The sequence below is a fragment of the Stegodyphus dumicola genome, chromosome 2 (genome assembly GCF_044657685.1).
Source record: "Stegodyphus dumicola isolate Sdum_Otavi_A_Nest chromosome 2, ASM4465768v1".
Classification (NCBI taxonomy): Eukaryota; Metazoa; Arthropoda; class Arachnida; order Araneae; family Eresidae; genus Stegodyphus; species Stegodyphus dumicola.
The window spans coordinates 105,300,837-105,321,826 of record NC_140769.1 but is presented as its reverse complement, the minus strand read 5'-3'; the positions used below and the strand labels follow the sequence as shown (position 1 = coordinate 105,321,826).

Genomic DNA, 20,990 nt, shown 5'->3' with positions numbered 1-20,990 from the left:
TTAATTTTAGTTCCCAAATGAGTAAATTAAAGCATCAAATTTTAGTGCTGATGTCTTTTTAAATATATTGTTTTGCGAAAGTTGTTCGTAGATGATATGATAGATCTTTCAAGTATAGTTTGTATCAAATTTATAATTTGATTGCAGATTATCATTAACTTTTTGCATTTTAATTTTATTATAATTATGAAATTAAACTGACCATTCCATTTTATTCACACAAATGCAGCCAATGTGTAAATATTAACTAGTACTTTCTAACAAAAATGAAATAAAATAAATTGTTTAATTATTGCTTATACTTGTCAACATTTTTACGCTGTATTCACATATTGTCTGTACTGTAGGGCCACGTAACAAAACTTTGAAAAATCATTTAATTCTCCTTTTATCAGTCATTATTCTCAAATGTTTTATTTTTAAATAAGGAACTATATATCTGTGTAAGAGTTGTTGATTGTAAATGCATTTTTATGTTCAGTATTTTTTACCGTTGATTACATCAGTACAATGCTGGGCTGATCGTATTTAGATTCAAGTATAAAAATATTGCACATGCCCATTAGATTCTTAAAGTCCGTGTTATCTTATAGCAATGAGTTGAAACTGTTTTTGAAATAAATAGTGTTTCTATTAACAATTTCAAGTTTAACATTAAAACGTCTGTATTTGTTAAACAAAACGCATTCTTCTTGGTACATTGACATATATATGTATCGAAAAGAATTCCCTAGCTCTGGATAAAATATATGCGCTTTTAGCCTATGAAATGAAGAGATGAAGACTTAACAAACATTCCGTCCATTGGGAATTTCAAACACCGAAACAATCTGTAAAAAGATTAAACGTGTTGTGTAATTGTAATCAATGATACCTTTTCTGATAATAGAAAAATCATATATTTCGGAGTTCGAAGAATCATTTATTGAGGGTTCTTGTCTTGTTGGAGTAGCAATTTAAAACTTGACTTGAAAATGATAAGTGACTCCAGATCGATGACTTCTGAAACAGCTTGTGAAGGAAAACAGTATCAAGTGTACAATAACAAATGGATTCATTCTCTAGTAGCCATTCTACAACCATATCAGATTGCGAGTTCTTTATAAAAATATTTTATAGTGAGTTGCATGTTCATTTAAATAGCTGCATGAAAATTATGAGAGCGCTGATTTCTGAGAAGAGAAAAATTCAGCCTTAGTGGTATAAACAATAACTTCCTTAAACTTAGACAATAGGAAACAAATCATGTGACTGATCAAGGCACGCTACATTTTGTTTCTTGCTGGTGGCCTTCAAATGGTGCGGTGAGAACCTCATAAAGCAATGAACCCAAATTGCCTTCTGAATGCAATTCAAGAGTATGAAGTCAGCTGTTTATCTGAATGTTGCAGCAGATCAACCATCCTTCAGTGATGCACTTTTGTACAGAAGCAGTTAAATGCTTCATAGACGATAGCTGTATTTCCCATCGCGTATCGTTGTTCAGGAGTGGTTGATTCGACGAACATCATAGCAATTACCAGCATCTTTTTTGATTGCCTTAGAGTCTGTATTTGAATCCCCAAATGATGCTTAAAAAGTATTACCTGAAACAATAATCCATTCCCATTCAATCTGAGTAATTTGAAAGCAAGTCTTGGTTTTTTTGAGCATCATTTATTTAATAATCTTGTGAAATTGAGTAAGACTTGTCACATAAGACCGAACGAAGTTTAACATGATGCTAGTGAATGTTCAGCGCGTGTATGTGTATTGTACAGAGATTAAGTTAGCAGTACTGTTCGATTCTACTTTTGGATAAAGAATGCCTGGACTTCCAAAGTCTCATTCTTGTATGTATAATAAAATATATTTTTATATCAATGCTGTTTCATTCAATTAATGGAGTCCGTGAGTCCATTCAACCGATACTACTCGTTAATGGCAATCATCCTTCAGAGACAACCGATTAATATTTGAAAATAATCTGTAACAATAATCCATAAAAATGCAATTGACTGTTCAAGCTTGCGTACAAGAAAAAGGTGCAATGTCATCAACACAGGTTTGCCTACAAGAAAAAGGCACAATATCAACATACGCTTATTACAAAAATATTAGTTCTAATCTCATAGAAAATGATGCATACTTTCTCTGAAAATATATTAGTGGAACGTAGTTTCAAAAAATTTTTAAAAATTATTTACTTAATGTGCTATTTGTACAATTATTTAAATATTCCCTTGCATTCTTTCAACGATTAAGCAATGGATTTAATTAAAATCATTCATATTAGTTTAATAAATACACACGATTTAATTTATTTATTAAGGTGTTGGAGCATTTCTTTCCGCGTTAACTAAACATGTTTAATACTTTTAGCAAATTAAATACATTTTCTAAAGCCTGGGAAGGCTGCAGACCTAAATGAATTGCTATTACTACTACTTTCGAAAAGACCTTTTCTAGAATGAAATAAAACAGAATTAGTTTTGAATTTGACTCCTACCTTTTGCGTAAATGATTACGTTTTGCTTAATGCCGTGATTTTCATTTAGAGCGTTAAGACAATGAGCATTTGTTTCACCATTAGTACGTTCACTTCATACTACAATTCGTGATTCATGCTGTTTTAAAATTTATTGGTTATTATTTTCTTGTTAGATTTTTTCCCTCTACCTTTTCTTTTGAATTTTTCCTTTGTTTGACAGTTTTGATCATAACTTTCACCAAGTCCGATGTTTTGCATTTCAAGTCAACTACATTTTCAGCAGAATCTTCAAACTTCTTATGAATTCATTTTTATAGATTAAGTTGATAACACTTTTGATAGCCACTTGTATTTCTTTTAAACGCATAAAAAACTTTCTCATCCCCCCCCTCCCAAAAGAAAAAAAAAAAAGAGAGAGGAACCTTGTTATTTAAGTGTTCAGGATGAATACCGTAAGGAATCTATCTGCAACGCTTAAATATCAAGTTTCTTTCCTTTTTTTTTTTTTTTTTTTTTTTTTTGCAGGAATATAGAAAAATTATAGCTGTGTGTAGAAAAGTAAAAATTTCGTTGATGTTATTATTATTATTACTTTTTAGAATAGACGAAACAAATATAAGATTTATTGAATTAGAATACTCAGAAACAAAAGAAGTTTGATTTATAAAGGAGGAAATTAACTGGAAATTAGTTCCAGAAACGGAACATTTCTTGCTGATTACAACAGGCCACAGTAGTTGTAGGGACTTGCGTTTCTTTAGTCAAATGGGTAGATAATTAAGATACCTGAGTTACATAAAGGAATTATGTTTCTAGGAAGGATCCAGATTTATTTTAACTGAGTTTCCGTGTGACTAAAATCTGTATGTGGTGTGTGGAAGAGCCTTAAGAAGCAACCACACAATTTACTGAAAGATATGTCGGCATATAGCTGTTTTGTGCTTTGCTATAGTCAAAATAACCTAATCAAATCTTACTAGACGTTATGATGGCAAAAATTTGAAGTCACTAGGAATTTCATTCTAAATATTCCACGGAATGTAACTAAAGGATGGCTCTGAAAGTTTTCTTATACCTTTGTCTGATGCTAATATGAACGATTATATGAAAGAAGCTAATTACTCGTATTAAAAAGACTTTATTTCTTGTTCTTCATGAGTAGGAATTATACATGGTACATTATAAGTAGCTTATGAGTAATCTGCCATTTTTTTATGTGATGTTAAACAGTTTATTAAAGATATTTTTCTTTTTCATAATGCAGTTATACATTTTTAATTTTTTTTAAGCGCTTAGTAAAGTCATCATTTTCCCGATGGAATATATTTAACTTGCGTCTAGTTCATTATTTTCACTCCCATTTTTGGATCTTTGGTCTTTCTTATTTTAATTATTTAAAATATTTTCTGTTATTTCGGACTCCTTGTGTCGCCAGTTATTTCGTCATTCATGTCATCCATTCATGTAAATGTTTCCTAAAAGGATTCTATAGCCATGTGAAAGAAATTTGTAAGAAATTTTCGCCTTCCTCAGTGTCTGCATTCGTGGTGTAAGTGTACTAGCTTGCTCCGTTAGCAACTGAAAAAATCCGGAGTCTATGCGGCACACTAGATCGAAAAAGGTTGCATCACGTTTTTAAGTAACAGCGAGCAGGCATAACGATAGTTAGAAATATTTAATTCATCGATTCTTCGTTTAATTCTTTTGAAAAAATTGTTTTTGTGAGGCTTTATATATAATTACTTTCATGGAATACAAGGGAAATTTAAATTCATTTGAATTCACAACTTAAATATTTGTGTTATAATTCAATATTACGGGGTTTTTATCGTGTTTATTGATTTTTTTGTGATTATTTATTTCAGCTTGAACGAAATATGAATCGAAGTTTTAGTATTGTATGGGAGTGGATATTCTAACCTCAGTAGAATTTATAATGAAAACAGAAAATATATGCAATTAATACCCTGTTCGAATTTTTGTTTCTATAACTGCTGAAACTATTTGAGGAACTGATAAAACAATGTCAAGAATAGACTTCCTGGCCACGTATTATTATTATTGTCTCGCCGTTGTTTTACCCGAAAAAAAGACTCACTCAGTTACTTATGAAAAAAAAAAAAAAAAAAAAAACCCAAACCCTTTTAATTCCCTTATTACGTATCGTTGGAATAGTCATTTTTACTTAGAGCATGTATTGAATATTCGGTACACAACCTGTTTCAAAGTAATTTTAATCCATTGTCATGCAGCCTGCTCCCTCGTTTTTCAGCAGTTATAGTGTCAGTGTTTGTGTAACCAGGTGGATAACACAAAGATCTGAAAAAAGAGTTTTCTCCATCTTCTTGTCTGAGTTTGACATCTTCGGTATTATTTGGAGATGCCATCGTCTCGGTTACATGGTCATTTTTAACGTCGAATTTCCAGTGTTTTGTATGTAATGCGCGAAAAGAGCACGCGTCCCTGACCGCGAAGATTGTGTTACGGAAGCTGGTGAATCTTAAGTAGCTATTCTTAAAAGAACAGAGAAGGTCGTCACTTTATTTTTTACTCTCGGTATCATTCGGAGGAGAAAGAGCAAGATTTCTTTTTTCTTGACCGTGTTTATTCATGGTGTTAGTCGGTTGTGATGGTTCGTTAAGTATCCGTAACGCGTCCGGCCTACTGTTGTTGTTGTAACTACAAGGCACAGCATTGGCATGTGAGGAAAGTTTTTTGTTTCTCATGTATTGTCTCCTGTTTTGGAATACTACTTTATTTCCAGCGCAGTTAGTTGCAAATTGTTTTAAAACAATGCCCATTTTATTCATCTAGCGTAGATGACCGTTAAGCTGTTATAATCAAGATCCTTAACGCTATTTTTTTAGTATACTTAGATGGTTATCAAAATTATGGAAACACCAAGTATTTCCATGAAATTTTTTTAACAAGCATTTTGATAATGTTTCTACTATAAAAAAAATAGAAACTCTAAATTAGTTATAAACATCGTGGAAAATATGAGCTAGGATCATCCCTGGCATGTAATATAGTTTTAATTCGAACATGAATAGAATTATGCAATCTATGAATAGTGATTAAATATATATTATAAAATTTCTCATGGAAAATGTTTGGTCACTGTTTCTCATTCTTCTGTTTTTGGACTAGACTCTAAATTGAGGCCACGAATTTATAATGATCAAAAGAGAAAAAATAGTAGCGCCTGTCGTTGGCTAAATCATTAACCGCCTTATAGATGGCAGCATGATTTTGCTCAATTCCATCTTAACTTTAATGGAGATCATCCGGGGAAGAGGCGGGGATTCAATAGCTTCTCGTTCTTCGTTCCCTGCCACCATCTCAGAAAAGAACTTTCGGCTAGACATTAAGACACTTAGGAGTTAAAGACATTGTGTGTTCGCAAATATCTCTACTTTTTCCATGATTCGAAATCTTGCAAATAACTGTAAAAATGTTGATAGTGGATATCGATTTTTCACTTTTTCTTTGAAACAGACCACAATAATTCGATGATATTCAGGTCGGAGTATTGTGAAGATCAGCAAATATGTTAGTAGCATGATAATGGGGGTTCTGCATCAGGTGGATCAGTGGATCAGGGGGCGTGGTCAATGACATCACAGAGGGCGGGGCCAAAGGCAACGTCATCACACTAGGAGGCGTGGTTTCGAGTGGAGTTGAGTTGTTCGTAGACTACTGATTGAGTTGTAGACCTCCTGCTTTTCATTTAAAGTTAGTTTTTTTATATTGGCAACGGGAAATATTTTCTGCATCTTAATTTTGATGAAATGGCGATGCTGCCCTCTATTAATGAAAAAGTGAATGATATGTTTTAGAAATATATTTTTACGTCTGGTGTTAAAATTATTCAATGCGCGACTCTGAAAACAATGTAAAAGAAACAAATAAAAAAAAAGACTTTCCTTTAATGAAACTACGAGATAATTTTTTTTTTAATTACTCAATTTTATTCTGATACTTTTATCCTTTCTAGTTTTTCCATGAAACTTTAACTTATTTCTCAGGTTTTCTGTTCATAATAACATATTCATTTACTGTCATATTTTTTTTAATACTTAACGTTTCTAATTTGTAATATTTTATTTAATTTTCACATACTATTTTTTTTTCATACCTTTCATAAATTTCAGCATACCCTGATTTTTAACTTATATATTATATTTCACAAACGTTCCCGCACATGCTGTTTATTTATATTTGTTACACTACTTAATTTTAGATGCAATTTCACACTTTTTTTTAACGTTATAATGTTCAATATATTCTGAATTTTAACTTCATTTACTTTTTTTAAACCATTCTAGTATTCTATACACATTTTAACTTAGTGGTATGAAATTGTATTTAAAAAGAAACGTTTATTTTTCGTGATCTTAGTTCTTTTACTAAATTTTCTACAGAATTTCTAATTTCTTTCACGTGTTTAACAATATCTTCCTTACATTACCGAATATTTAAAAAAAAACTTAAGTCTATAACTGTTAATTGCTTTTCTTACGTTCATGATTTCCCTTCTGTGTTTATATTTCTTAATTCTAGCTTAACTTATTTATTATAATGTTTTTATTTCTATCTCATCACTCGTAATTCCAACATTTTATCCCTTTTTATTCATTTTAACGATATAGATTGTTTTCATTTACTCCATATTCAAATATTTCCTTACAATTTTTATAATACTTGTTTTATTCCTCGATCATAATAGATCATCTACAGGTTTTACTCAGAAATTTCCATTCACAACTTTACAGTTTAATACCATTTATATCTAAATGTATTTCTTTCTCATATAGTTTTATGGTCTTCAAAGTTTCTAACATCATGTTTAGTTTTAAATCCCGATTACCTTTAAGTGTGTTGATAATTTTCATTTCTAATTTTACAACCACGTTCAGTGTTTCATCCACACATACCAAAATATTTCTTACATTTTCTGATATTTAGTCTATGTCATATTTCAGTACTTAAAATGAATTTACACTGCTCACACTATTATTTTTTCATGTTTTAGAGACACTAACTATACTAATTTTACTATTTTTCCTGCACTAATTGCATCTATGTCAGCACTCATGATAAACAAGCAATTGTTTTGCATCACATGCATAAACAAATTCTTAAAACCAACTTTTTCAATATCGTACTCAAATTACTGTTTTCCAGATGGGAATTACCAGTATTCTTTGGTTTTACTCTGTTACATCTTTTTAAATTTTAACATCTTACTTTTAATTCTAACATACATCTTTTGAACAGTTTTTTCTTTTAATGATAGCCTTACCTTATTTGTTCAAATTAATTCTTTCATTCACCTTCTTCACTACCTTTCAGTACCTTCATAATTCACTATGCAAACGCAATGTCTTTCACTGACATTCTGTTTAATAATACCACAAGTTTCCTTAATTGACAAAAAGCGAATTATTTCTCATTTCAAAATAGAACTACTATATTTTTGCACAAACATTACCTTTATCCATTCAAGCCACCCCTTAACCTGTAACTGACGTAGCGATAGGAAAGGAGATTCTTATCATATGCTCTTTCGACATTTGAGGTTTCTAGAACTTCTTTGACAAGTATATCAATACCATCAGAAAATATACTTAACACTTTTACCCAGTTTAAAGGCAACATACTGTTATAAGAATGGTTTTAGTTAAATTTATAACACAAATAAACACATTTTGTGCTAAATAGGCATAAACATTTAGATTCAGAATATTTCTTTTTAATCCGATGTAAGACTTGAATTTCATTCATGATACGGATTGTCTCTTGATTTTTTTGTTTACCTTACACTAATAGAAAATTTTTATTTTACAAGTTCAGCCTTTAACGAAATAGAAATAAAAACTACGATACACCTGGTGTTTTTAAGAAAAGGAACTTTGATATATTTCTGGAAATGTAAATTTTAGAGTTTTTTTCTTTCAATAATGTTGATTTTCATTACTTTACTAATTTCAATAATTATCTTATTAGCTAATATGAATGAAAGAAGATTGTCAAAAATGTGACACAGTATAATTCTTACGAACATACGTACCTTTACCAGCATACAGATATTACCGATTGAAATGAAGAAAGATACAGATATTTTACTCCAATCTACATTAAATTAAAAAAATATTTAAACTTTCATACATTCCAAAGAATAAACGAAAACTCAATAGATATTGTCATGTTTGTATATATGAGATAAAAGTTTTATGAATGGTATTTAAAGTAATGCTTAGAACTTCATAAAAGCGAACATTCACTATGTTAATACACATATCATCAGTTATTTACATAATTCAATGTAATATTAATCATTACATGTACTATATGCATATATATTTAAAGTTTAATTGTCTTACAATTGAATAATTAACTGTTGAGAGAAAGAAGTTCATATCTTACACTATTTAATTCACATGGAACAAATTTTTCCATCAACCACATTGAACCGCGTTTATTAAATTCGCCAAAGCTCTTTTATTTCTGCATTTTCACACTCACGACACATTTTAAATGTAACTATTGATTACCATTTCAAACACCGATATCATAACTCAATGTAAAACTACATCATAACTCATTTTTTCCGTACTAACTACAATTTTATATATTCAAGAAGTACATCTAAGACATGATCATTTTCTATGTTCTAGCAAATCGATTCAATTGCGAACATACTATTAAGACTTGCGATTTTAGAAGACTTGCATGTATTAACGATGTCAACGTTTCTTCGTTTTTATAAGATTCACATCAAATCATGTCGCATTCGAATGTGGTGTAAGAGATCACTTTTTCTTTTAAACACTTGTAAACAATGGATGCAATTTATAAGAAAAGAAGTATCATGCTGTTTCAAAACATCATCATCAACATATTTATGTTTCTTTTGACACCGGCAACATTAAAAAAAAAAAAGTTTCCTGAGATATTCTTCAAATTCTGTTTTACCCTGAAAAAATGTCCGAACATTCAATACGATGTAAAGATTCATATTGTTTTAAATTCTTATGCTCACTAAATATTTTTTATCATGATTTACTCTTAAAAGTAACTTTATTAGTTTTCATATCCTTTTTACATGAAAAGAACTTGTGATTATTCACTACAAAATTCTAAGACGAGAAGCTTCGCGACTTTTCAAACTATAAACTTAAATTTCTTAGGACATACACTACATCTGATGTTTCTTTCATGAGATTTCAAATATCTCTTCAGATTACTCGTATTCAAGAAACCTCGCAAATATATCACATAAGTTCAGCGAATAATCGCTTCATAAACTCTTAAATTTTCAACACGAGTGAATCACTTGAAGAATATACTGCACTGTAAACATACAATACTTAAAAAAATTGTTATAAAAAATAAAAATACATTCATTTCACCAAGAAGCTTTTCTATTTAAATACATTTATTTATTTCCAAAGAACAAGTTTCTGTATTATACATAAAATATACTTAGAATTTTCTTTCATTAGTTAATATCAAATTAACAACAATATCCATTTACTGATATTTGATATACATGTTTGCTTTAAAATTAAAACTAAAATTTCAATATATTTCTATTAAAAAAACATAAGGAAATAAAAATACTCATAACATCAACCAAAGACAGAAATTTAAATAGAATAGCTGTACTTATATTAGCGCATTTTTATAATCTTCATAACATTTCGATTCAAAAAACCTATTACAAAATAAATGAAACATTTTTTTCTGCCTTAAAGAATCTCTTATATTTTTAAAATTAATACATAAAAATATATCTTCACCAGTATATTTAATTCTATCCTCAACACTTATTATAATGCAATCATGTCTTGTTTGTGAAGGATGATTTACTATGCAACCTTCGCATTTATATAGCTTTTTTATCACTGAATTTAATTCAGTTTTGATAGAGTTTATGAGTTCTTTAAAAAGTTCATCATCATCACTTACCATATCCGAACAATTGTTTTTACATTTGATTTGCAACGGTAAAATAATTTCAAAAATACTTTTATATTATAACGTTGCGCGCCTCCAACTTGCACGCAACCAAGAGGTGACTGTGAAAACTTGTATAAAAGATAGAAGCTTGTGAAGGGTTTAAGTCCCTTTTTATTCAACGTAATAAATTACAATTGCGTTCTCTTGACGCTTACAGACGGTGCCAACTTGGCAGTCAAATAAAAATAATAACCTGAAAAGAAAATAAAGACAAGATTCTAACTACGAGGCTCTCTAAAATAACTAACTCACCGCGTTTTACAATACCGCTGCTAATTCAGCAAACGTGAAGCACTAGAACGATTAACAATTCTCCCAGGCCAGCACACAGGCAGAAACGCGGGGTTCTTCTATTCTCGCTAACTACCTCCGCGCTCGCTAAGTAAGAGAATCTCTCACACCGAACTTGTTTCCTTCTATTTAAATCAGAATACTTCCGCTGATAATTTGAATCCTTGCGCGTTCTACTCAAATTTACATATTCTGGCATTGGCAGTTCCAGGGGAAAGTAAGACTTGACAGGAAAGATAGTTTAAACTTAAAATAAATGTTAGTTAAAATAAATATAAACCCTACATTTGCCGCTGCCAGAATTTGGAAAACTTGGAAGCAGGTCCTACGAACGACCTGTTGTAAGTTTATCTAATTCTGAACTAACTGGCGAGAACCTCGTTTACACAAAAAAAAAAAAATCTTATGTAACAATTATATATTAAAATTCTGTTACTCGTTACAAAGCTTTCTTCTTACAGCAACTTTTCCTGGACTTCATCAATCAATCTTGGTCTTTCCTTCCAGCATCTGGAAGGAGTAAGTATCAGTATCTTTCTACATACATTATAATTTACACTTTCTTGACACAATAAATTTTTGTTTTTAAACGATTCGTTTTTCTTAGTTATTGCTTACTTCACATTCATTCAATTTTTCAAGCATTAATTTAACTTTACCCTGGCTCTCCACCGTGTGTGGTGTCAAACGGGAATATTCGTGTTTTAGTCTTACAACACTTCCCCTAACCACCATGATTTGTTAGAATTCAACGACCAAATAGACACACCTTACTCGACATTCTACAACTCAATGAGCTACTTTAATAGTCTTAAAAATTCAAATTTAGGTGGCGGACCCTACAAAACACATTCATTCTAACTTCCCCCTCATTCATCTTTAAACATGCAGGCTTTCGCTCTAAAGCATGACTTTATCTACAATTTACTACTTAAATTTTGACTTCATTGCTTTTAAGCATTCACTTTTAGCATCTACAATTTTATGCTTCTAGACTAAATTCTACTTTTACATAACCTTCAAGGATTTACGTACATTTACAAAATTTTAATACATATGCTTTTTACAATTTACCATAAAATGAATAAGAGAAAATAAATTTTTACTTTACTCATTCTTCGCCAAGCTGGCGGCACTGAAACTAAAATTCTTATTAATACAAGAATACGAAGTTATTTTTATCTTCGGCCAAATTTTGGCTTTAACATAACAGAATTAGTCTTTCGACCAACAGAAAATGCTTGTTTTTAGCTTTTACACTTAAAGAAAATAATACTTTTGCCTTAGCTAAATAAAGTAAAACAAAACTAAGTCTCAACCGAGACATATTGACTTTCGTCAAAACATAGAACTTCGTACTTATGCATAACATTTCGGAACAAAAGAGAAAAAAATTTATAGAAGGTTTTAACTTATCTTTGAGTTTTCGATGCTTGAAACTCCGTCATCCGTTTTTGGCAAAATTGATCCCAAGTTAGAGGTTTCATGGATGTCAATCTTCTCCTTATTGATCTCCGAGTGTCGTCCACGTTGCTCTTTCTTTTGCGTCCTCTACATACTGGCCTCTTGACGGAGTAATCGTCTGGTTGTTGGCCTTTGCGTTTCTGCCTGGGACGGCTGGTCTTGACGTCCTCCGGTCTGGAGTCCTTCTTGAATTTCTTCTGTTCCTCGTATTTTTGTGCCTCCTGCTGGCGTTTCAGTTTCCGGAACGGCGGCCTTGCTGGCACCTGATTCTGTGGCCGTGTGCGCGTTCTCCTTGATGTGTAATTTCTCCTGCCATCCTTTGTAGGTGGTGTTTTCGTCTTTACCACGGTTTCTTTACCCGGTTCATCTGTATTTTTGTTTTTCTTAAACGCCGGAGTTTGAAAATCATTTTTTCTTTTTGATACCGACGTCCGGGTTGTAGAAGTGCTAGGTCTCTCTTCAGTTCTCCGTTTCTTGGGTGGTGGAATAGTTGTTGCAGTCTCTGGTCCTTCTATTTCGTTTAGACTTGAGTCCTGCAAGAAACTTTTAAGGATTTCAAAATCATTTGGATTATAGTATTTTTTCACCTGGTCGGGACTTGCTTTACAGATTTCCCCTCTGTCGTTCTTAAGATATAATACTACCCCTTTGATTTCCTGAATTACATAGGGGCCTTCAAACTTTGGAGCTAGCTTTGCCATAAAATTGTCTGGGGCACTTGATAAAGAAAATTTCCGCTTCAATACTTTATCCCCAACTTTAAAATCTGCTTCACGGCGTTTTCTATCATAATATAACTTTTGTCTATTTCTTGCCGTATCCGAAGTTTTAAGCGCCTGATCAATTAGTTTTTGCACGTCCTTTTGTCTAAATTCCTGCTCTCTTTGTTGCACAAAGAATAATTTATCTAAAGGCGTAATTAACTTTCTGCCTAAAAATAATTCTGCTGGAGTTTTACCCGTAGTATCATGATGTGCCGTTCTTAAAGCATAAGCTAATTCATTTATGTAGCCATCCCAGCGCTTGTGATGTGTGCTCACGTAACTGCGAATTATTTTTACTATGTTTTTATTAACTCTTTCTGCTATGTCAGCCTGTGGTCTATACGGAACCATTTTGATATGGCGTATGCCAAGTCCATTGCATATGTTTTCAAATATTTGACTAATGAATTGTTTTCCGTTATCGCTAATGACTTTTATCGGTGCACCGTATTTTAAAATGTATCTGCGTAAGAATGCATCTGCGACTGTTTTGGCTAACAATTTCTATCCATTTTGAAAAATGATCTACTATTACTAAAAGAAAACGATTTTTATTTAACTCGCTCTGGGGGAAGGGACCAAGGAGATCTATTCCTAAAATTTCATTCGGAAATGTAGCACGAATGCTATTTAAGTACCCGGCCGGGCTGTAATTAATATCATTTATTAACTGACATTGATTGCAGGACCTGACATACGCCGTTACTATTTTGTATAATTGCGGGAAATATACCGCCTCGCGTACCCTTTTTATAGTCTTTCTGACCCCGAGGTGGCCCGCTGTTTTTTTTTCGTGCAACTCCCTCAAAATGCTTAATCGAAGCGAGGCTGGGATGACTGGCTTATACTCAAGATTTTCGTTTGTTGTTTTCGTATAGAATAATAAATTATCTATTATTTCATAATTTTTTGCTCTATTTCTTATCGCATCGATATCTGTGTGCTCAAAGCTTTCGGGGTCTTTCAAATAAGCATAGATATTTCCAAATTCAGGATCAGCTTTCAGTTCAGTAATAACCGTATCTCTAGAATCTAAAATTTTTGAAGTCAACACAGCGCATTTAAGTTCATTTCCTTCGTCGTCCAGTTTTATACGAGAAAGTGCGTCAGCTACATTGTTTTCCTTACCCGGTTTATATTTTATTGTGATATTATATTCTTGGAGTTTTAAAGCCCATCTTATTAACCTGGGCGTTAGGTTTTTTCCCGAGTAAAGTCTACCAACAGCCGCATGATCCGAAAAGACTGTTACTGGCGATTTGCCGAAATAAACTCGAAATTTGTGTACAGCCATTAATACGGCTAATGTTTCTCTTTCTGTAGCTGTATAATTCCTTTGTGTCTGATTCAATGTTTTACTAAAAAATGCCAGCGGATGGTTATTTTGCATAAGAACCGCATCCACCGCTTAGTCTGACGCATCTGCCGCAATTTCCAGGTTTTCGTCCCCCTCAGGGAATTTTAAAACAGGGGCATTAATAAGCGCTTCTTTTAATCTTTCAAAAGCTGTGTTAGCTTCCGCTGTCCACGTAAATTTACTCTTTTTTCTTTTGATTACTAAGAGTGGTTCAACAATATTAGCGAAATCTTTTATGAAAGATCGATAGTAAGAACATAATCCAAGGAAAGACGAAAGTTTCTTGGCGGTGTTGGGCGGTGGGAAATTCTTAATAGCTTTTATTTTCGAATCTTGCGTTTCTATACCCTTTTGCGAAATTTTATAACCGAGATATTTAAGTTCTTTAGTTGCGAACTTGCATTTTGAGGCGTTAATTGTAAGACCGGCCTCTTTTAATAATTTAAAAACTTTTTCGAGGTCATTAATGTGTTGTTCCAACGTACTACTCGTTATAATTATATTATCTAGATAAATTAAAGTTGATTTTCCTAGGACAGGCTTTAGAACAATGTCCATAGCTCTCTGGAATGTTGATGGGGCCCCACACAACCCAAAGGGCATGCGTAAAAATGCATAAGTGCCCGATTTTGTTATAAACGCGGTTTTGTGTATATCTTCGGGTCTCATAGCTATTTGATAGTAGCCAGACGTTAAGTCCAAAGTAGACATATATCTTGTCGATTTGATCTGTCTAATGATCTCGTCTATAACCGGCAAAGGGTAAACTGGAAATTTAGTGATACTATTTAGTTTTCTATAATCGATAGCAAACCTCCAAGCCCTTTTATCCGAAGGAGGAAACTCGTTCTTTTTCCTACATAATACGACTGGACTCGCGTATTCACTATTTATGGGCGTTATTATTTTATTCTTTAACATCTCCTGAATATGTTCTTCGATGATTAAGTCTTTTTGTTTATCATAGCGATACGGTTTAGTCCTACAAGGTTTTTCGGCATTTAATTGAATCTTGTGAGTCACGATTTGACAGTTTCCTGGTTTTTCTGAAAACAAATGAGAAAAATTACTCACCACTTGCTGTATTGCTTTACTTTCCTGGTCATTCAAATGGCTAAGGTCCAATTCAGGTGTCTCCACAGGTTCCACCACCCTCTGGTCGATCTCCAGCACCACGGAACTATCTTGAAAATTTAATTTGGCCCTCGCGGCCCTTAAAAAGTCCATACCTAAAATAAGAGAGTGTTGCAGGTGTTTCACCACAAAAATTAATACTTTGAGATTTTCCTCTTTTACCTGTAAGTTTAATGATACTTTCCCGATGCAGTGACATGTTTTTCCTTGCGCCGCTATAATTTCCGTATTTCTGGTTTTAAATAGTCGTATCCTATAAAAATTCTTTTTGAAGAACTTTTCACTCATGAAATTTCCTTCTGCTCCTGTATCGATGAGGGCTTCTACTGGTACATCGCCAACCAGGACTTGTATAATTGGTAGGTGTGAGTTTTTTACGATGACTGTATTTAAATGTCTATTTGAGGGTTTTTTTAAAACTTCCGGGGTCTGGACCCTCCCTTTCACAGGCCCCTCTAGTCGTTTAAAGCTTTCCTTTCCATCTGTGTCTTCTGGGTACGCGGATGTTTATTTTCAAATTTTCTTTTTGGGCCTTGACCTTCGAGTTTCGATGCATTAGCTTGATAGTTCTTTCCCCCATACGAGCGATTTCCATTTCTGGTTTCCTCCTTCCTTCGGGTACTTTGAGAATATGTTTCCCCTCTCGCTCTTTCCGCGATTCTGAAACTTCACCGCCAATTCGAAGAGTTCCTGCAATGTTCTTGGGTTTCTAATTTCAAAGTAGTCTTGGACAGCGGGTAACAATCTTGGTAATATTATTTCAATTATCTCCGCATCGGGTTTTTTCCCATACAGCATATCCGTTAGCTTGATTTTTCGTAAAATAAAGTCCGTCAATTGTGCTGTATCCCGTTGATAGAAACTATATAGCTCGGCTTCCAGCCGTGCGCGATCTTTCACTATGGGGAAGGCCTTTACTAGCGATTTTTTTGAAATTTTCAAATGTATACGTCGGGCTTCCAAATTCACCTAGTAGAAATTTTCCTATGTTTTTCCACCATAGCGCGGCCTGTCCTCTTAGTGCTGATGTGGCGATGGCAACTTTTTGTCTTTCAGGCACAGGGTAGAGCTGAAAGTGGTTTTCTATACCTTCTAAAAATACGGACACCGAATTTTTTCCGTCGAAATAGACGTTTGGCTTGATTGATGCTCTCAAAGTCTGGACCAGGTATCCACATCCTTCTAACTGAGTTGTCATTTCTTGGTGTTGTCCAGCAGCTTCCATCCAGTTTTCGGCCATTTCAGTTCGATAAGTGTTCGGGCGCCAATATAACGTTGCGCGCCTCCAACTTGCACGCAACCAAGAGGTGACTGTGAAAACTTGTATAAAAGATAGAAGCTTGTGAAGGGTTTAAGTCCCTTTTTATTCAACGTAATAAATTACAATTGCGTTCTCTTGACGCTTACAGACGGTGCCAACTTGGCAGTCAAATAAAAATAATAACCTGAAAAGAAAATAAAGACAAGATTCTAACTACGAGGCTCTCTAAAATAACTAACTCACCGCGTTTTACAATACCGCTGCTAATTCAACAGACTTGAAGCTCACTGGAACGATGACCACTACTTCCCGCCAAGCACATAGGCCGCAACGCGGGGTTCTTTAATTCTCGCTAAGTAAGAGAATCTCTCACACCGAACTTGTTTCCTTCTATTTAAATCAGAATACTTCCGCTGATAATTTGAATCCTTGCGCGTTCTACTCAAATTTACATATTCTGGCATTGGCAGTTCCAGGGGAAAGTAAGGCTTGACAGGAAAGATAGTTTAAACTTAAAATAAATGTTAGTTAAAATAAATATAAACCCTACAATATAAAGTATTAGATACATCAGGAATAATTTCTTTCAATTTTTTTAAAATATCACAGTTTACTTTTAGGTATGTAGGTTTTAGTTTAAAAGAATTTTCATCTTGTTTAAAAACTTATTGAAAAATACACTCACCTTCTTTGTTGAAAACTACCAACTCATTCTTGCAAATGATGCTGGCTCTCGTATAGACAAGATTAAATTCATATATTTTTGAGGAAAATTCTTGCCATGTTGCAGGAGTTATAACAACACTGCGTGTAGTAGGGTATAATATTTTATTTTGTTCCATACATTCACGTAGATGAATGTTCATTCTGTTTTCAAACTGATTTATGGACACAAAATATCCCCAACCAAGAGTCCACTGTGCAATCAACTTCGAACTTTCTTTTTTCTGTTCTCGATTATTCGGCATGAAGATATTTTCAGGAACAGACTTCATATAGTGGGCAAACCAGTCATCCTCTGGAAGTTCATCCTCATTATCTTCCAAGCGTCGTTTTTTAATTTTCGAAATTTTTATGTTTCGGAATGTGATACTAATTCTAGGATCTTTAACGTCAGGTTGAGAGGCTATTCCGTGCATCCAAAATTGATTCGTTGGGGGTTTCATTACAAGGAGAGTTCCATGAGTTAAGTCCACGCTTCGAGATGTGAAATTTCGCCTGGTAAATACCATTTGACGTTTTGCACCTAAACTGATGATAGGTATATCACTTTCAGGTTCGAGACAAGTTTCATTGTCTTTATGCGTTGAAATTTTCGCCACTCCGTCAGGATAATAGTTCAATAAAGCAAAATTATATTTTTTGCCAGTTATCGTTTCAACATAATCTTTTACATTTAGAAGAGTTTGAGTCCATGGTTCTGCACAAATGCTTGTTCCAGAGAATTCGTAACTAAGTCCTTCATCACCAAAACCGAGTACTTTTCTTCGTGGAACATACTGAGTCCCATTAATTTCAAAACTAATATTTTTAAAATCATAATTTGATAGTTCAGCTAGCAAAATATCAGCTTCATTTCGTGAATAAAATTCTTCGTATAATTCCACATTTAACTCTGTATCACATATATTCCTCATATTCGCTTCTGAATCTAACGACAATTCTGAATGATATAGAAATACGTAGCATTCTTAAATAGCAAAAATTATTTAAAACATACATTAACGAAATGATTTCATCAACACTTATCGTAATACATTCTTGTCATGTCTTGTTTGTGAAGCCAGTCTTTCCGGCGTCATATGTGTAAAAATAATCATGATAGGATAGTGGGAAAGAGTTATAGTGTCCTAATGTTGTTATTCTGAACCTCGATATTACATGTATGCATAAGGAGAATCTTAAAAGCATCATCCACTTATCATGATAGAGTAATGGAAAATTTCTAAAACTCTGATAATCATACGCGAAAGAATGTATTATCTTAAGGTTATTGTTGCTATTCCAAATTTCACAGTACATACAGAAGTGAAGGAAGATCCTTGATAAGCGCTGTAGACTTCACGTTATCATGATAACGTGCAGCACTTATCAAGGGTCTTCCTTCACTTCTGTATGTACTGTGAAATTTGGAATAGCAACAATAACCTTAAGATAATACATTCTTTCGCGTATGATTATCAGAGTTTTAGAAATTTTCCATTACTCTATCATGATAAGTGGATGATGCTTTTAAGATTCTCCTTATGCATACATGTAATATCGAGGTTCAGAATAACAACATTAGGACACTATAACTCTTTCCCACTATCCTATCATGATTATTTTTACACATATGACGCCGGAAAGACTGGCTTCACAAACAAGACATGACAAGAATGTATTACGATAAGTGTTGATGAAATCATTTCGTTAATGTATGTTTTAAATAATTTTTGCTATTTAAGAATGCTACGTATTTCTATATCATTCAGAATTGTCGTTAGATTCAGAAGCGAATATGAGGAATATATGTGATACAGAGTTAAATGTGGAATTATACGAAGAATTTTATTCACGAAATGAAGCTGATATTTTGCTAGCTGAACTATCAAATCATGATTTTAAAAATATTAGTTTTGAAATTAATGGGACTCAGTATGTTCCACGAAGAAAAGTACTCGGTTTTGGTGATGAAGGACTTAGTTACGAATTCTCTGGAACAAGCATTTGTGCAGAACCATGGACTCAAACTCTTCTAAATGTAAAAGATTATGTTGAAACGATAACTGGCAAAAAATATAATTTTGCTTTATTGAACTATTATCCTGACGGAGTGGCGAAAATTTCAACGCATAAAGACAATGAAACTTGTCTCGAACCTGAAAGTGATATACCTATCATCAGTTTAGGTGCAAAACGTCAAATGGTATTTACCAGGCGAAATTTCACATCTCGAAGCGTGGACTTAACTCATGGAACTCTCCTTGTAATGAAACCCCCAACGAATCAATTTTGGATGCACGGAATACCCTCTCAACCTGACGTTAAAGATCCTAGAATTAGTATCACATTCCGAAACATAAAAATTTCGAAAATTAAAAAACGACGCTTGGAAGATAATGAGGATGAACTTCCAGAGGATGACTGGTTTGCCCACTATATGAAGTCTGTTCCTGAAAATATCTTCATGCCGAATAATCGAGAACAGAAAAAAGAAAGTTCGAAGTTGATTGCACAGTGGACTCTTGGTTGGGGATATTTTGTGTCCATAAATCAGTTTGAAAACAGAATGAACATTCATCTACGTGAATGTATGGAACAAAATAAAATATTATACCCTACTACACGCAGTGTTGTTATAACTCCTGCAACATGGCAAGAATTTTCCTCAAAAATATATGAATTTAATCTTGTCTATACGAGTAGAGGACATCATTTGCAGTAATGAGTTGGTAGTTTTCAACAAAGAAGGTGAGTGTATTTTTCAACAAGTTTTTAAACAAGATGAAAATTCTTTTAAACTAAAACCTACATACCTAAAAGTAAACTGTGATATTTTAAAAAAATTGAAAGAAATTATTCCTGATGTATCTAATACTTTATATAAAAGTATTTTTGAAATTATTTTGCCGTTGCAAATCAAATGTAAAAGCAATTGTTCGGATGTGGCAAGTGATGATGATGAACTTTTTAAAGAACTCATAAACTCTATCAAAACTGAATTAAATTCAGTGATAAAAAAGCTATATAAATGCGAAGGTTGCATTGTAAATCATCCTTCACAAACAAGACATGATTGCATTATAATAAGTGTTGAGGATAGAATTAAATATACTGGTGAAGATATATTTTTATGTATTAATTTTAAAAATATAAGAGATTCTTTAAGGCAGAAAAAAATGTTTCATTTATTTTGTAATAGGTTTTTTTAATCGAAATGTTATGAAGATTATAAAAATGCACTAATATAAGTACAGCTATTCTATTTAAATTTCTGTCTTTGGTTGATGTTATGAGTATTTTTATTTCCTTATGTTTTTTTTAATAGAAATATATTGAAATTTTAGTTTTAATTTTAAAGCAAACATGTATATCAAATATCAGTAAATGGATATTGTTGTTAATTTGATATTAACTAATATCAAATTAATGAAATGAATGTATTTTTATTTTTTATAACAATTTTTTTAAGTATTGTATGTTTACAGTGCAGTATATGCTTCAAGTGATTCACTCGTGTTG

General features: G+C 32.7%; 1 protein-coding gene and 1 long non-coding RNA gene across 2 annotated transcripts in view; one reads left to right on the top strand and one right to left on the bottom strand.

Annotated features, from left to right (window-relative positions):
* Positions 1-20,990, top strand: part of LOC146998533 (glycoprotein-N-acetylgalactosamine 3-beta-galactosyltransferase 1-like) — a 177,757-nt gene that overhangs the window by 15,188 nt on the left and 141,579 nt on the right. The window lies entirely within an intron of this gene.
* Positions 902-10,575, bottom strand: LOC146998534 (uncharacterized). Its single transcript, XR_015039518.1, has 2 exons — positions 10,445-10,575; positions 902-2,050 (listed from the first exon to the last, which is right to left on the bottom strand). It is a non-coding gene; the product is annotated as an uncharacterized LOC146998534 (long non-coding RNA).